General features: G+C 46.3%; 1 protein-coding gene across 1 annotated transcript in view; it reads left to right on the top strand.

The window, feature by feature from the left end:
• Window positions 1-2,228, top strand: part of MYO1F (myosin IF) — a 64,193-nt gene that overhangs the window by 49,542 nt on the left and 12,423 nt on the right. The gene's annotated exons all lie outside the window — the stretch shown is intronic.

The following is a 2,228-nucleotide window of genomic DNA, read 5'->3' on the forward strand; positions in this document are numbered from 1 at the left end:
GTTCATGCCTATAATATCAGTGTTTTGGGAGGCTGAGGCAGAAGGATGGTTTGAAGCCAGGAGTTCGAGACCAGCCTGGGAAACATAGTGAGACCCTGTCTCTACAAAAGACAAAAAGAAAAAGGAAAAAAGAAAAATAACTATCACCAGCAAAGACTATATAAAGTAAAATTTAATTTAGACAAAAATTTCAGTCTATAGATTGGAGAAGACGGACGGGGTAGAAACAATGAAATTCACAACGGCAGATGTTTAGTGGTAAAATCTTTTGAGAACATCAGCAACAAAGACAGACTGAATATTTATAAAAGAAAAGAAAATGATCCTGATGAAAATAATTTTACTGGCCAGGCGCAGTGGCTCACACCTGTAATCCCAGCTATTTGGGAGGCTGACGCGGGTGGATCATTTGAGGTCAGGAGTTTGAGACCAGCCTGGCCAATATGGTGAAACCCCTTCTCTATTAAAATTACAAAAATGAGCCAGGCGTGGTGGTGCACACCTGTAATCCCAGCTACTCAGGAGGCTGAGCAGAAGAATCACTTTAACCCAGGAGGCGGAGGTTGCAGTGAGCCAAGATCGTGCCACTGCACTCTAACCTGGTCAACAGTAGTTTTAGTAAAATAAGCCAGGCGCGGTGGCTCACGCCTGTAATCTCAACACTTTGGCAAGCCGAGGCAGGTGGATCACAAGGTCAGGAGTTCAAGACCAGCCTGACCAACATGGCGAAACCCCGTCTCTACTACAAATACAAAAAATTAGCCGAGTGTGGTGGTGCGCACCTGTAATCCCAGCAACTCAGGAGACTGAGGCAGGAGAATCACTTGAACCTGGGAGGCAGAGGTTGCAGTGAGCCGAGATTGCACCACTGCACTCTAGTATGGGCAACAGAGCGAGACTCCTATCTCAAAAAAAGTAAAACATTTAGTAAAATGAAAATAGAAGAAAAGGCCAGGTGCAGTGGCTCACAACTGTAATCCCAGCACTTTGGGAGGCCAAGATGGTGGATCACCTGAGTGAGGTCAGGAGTTCGAGACCAGCCTGGTCAACATGGGTAAACATCGTCTCTACTAAAAATACAAAATTAGCCGGGCGTGGTAACGTGCCTGTAATCCCAGCTACCTGGGAGGCTAAGGCAGGAGAATGGCTCAAACCTGGGAGGCAGAGGTTGCAGTGAGCTGAGATCGCGTCGCTGCACTCCAGCCTGGGGGACAAAGTGAGACTCCGAGAAAAAAAAGAAAGAAAAGAAAAGAAAGGGAAAATAGAAGAAAAATAGCCAACAGTTTAACTGTGCTATATTTAAAGAGTAATCAAGAAATTAAATTAGCTTCATGGAGTTGGAGCCTTTCTCAACCAAAAATGTATTTTATATTGGGATGAATCTTTTTATTTTTTTTAGATAGAGTCTCGCTCTGTCACCCAGGCTAAAGTGGAATGGTGGGCTCACTGCAACCTCCACCTTCCTGGTTCAAGCAATTCTCCTGCCTCAGCCTCCCAAGTAGCTGGGATTACAGGTGCCTGCCATCATACCCGGCTAATTTTTGTGTTTTTAGTAGAGATGGGTTTTCACCCTGTTGGCCAGGCTGGTCTCCTGACCTCAAGTGATCCGCCCACCTCAGCTACCAAAGTGCTGGGATTATAGGCATGAGCCACTGTGCCCGGCCCCTATTCTGATTTTTTTATGAACACAATTTGGGCCATCCTCAAACATTTTATCTGGCTGTTGGCCTTTGTGACCCAGCATCCTAAGTATATTACAATAGTTTGCTGGGATGGCTGAAACAAAGTACCACAAACTCCATGGCTTAACACAACAACAATTTATTCTCTCACAGTTCTGCAGGTCAGAAGTCCAAAATCAAGGTGCTGGCATGGCCATACTCCCTAAAGGCTTTAAAGAAGAATCTGAGGCTGGGCATGCTGGCTCATGCCTGTAATCGCAGCACTTTGGGAGGCTGAGGTGGGCGGATCATGAGGTCAGGAGATTGAGACCATCCTGGCTAACACGGTGAAACCCGTCTCTACTAAAAAAAATACAAAAAAATTAGCCGGGCATGGTGGCGGGCGCCTGTAGTCCCAGTTACTCGGGAGGCTGAGGCAGGAGAATAGTGTGAACCTGGGAGACGGAACTTGCAGTGAGCCAAGATCACGCCACTGCACTCCAGTCTGGGCAACAGAGCAAGACTCCATCTCAAAAAAAAAAAAAGAAGAAGGAGAAGGAGGAGGAG

Source organism: Colobus angolensis, unplaced genomic scaffold (assembly GCF_000951035.1).
Source record: "Colobus angolensis palliatus isolate OR3802 unplaced genomic scaffold, Cang.pa_1.0 Scaffold39, whole genome shotgun sequence".
Taxonomy (NCBI): domain Eukaryota; kingdom Metazoa; phylum Chordata; class Mammalia; order Primates; family Cercopithecidae; genus Colobus; species Colobus angolensis.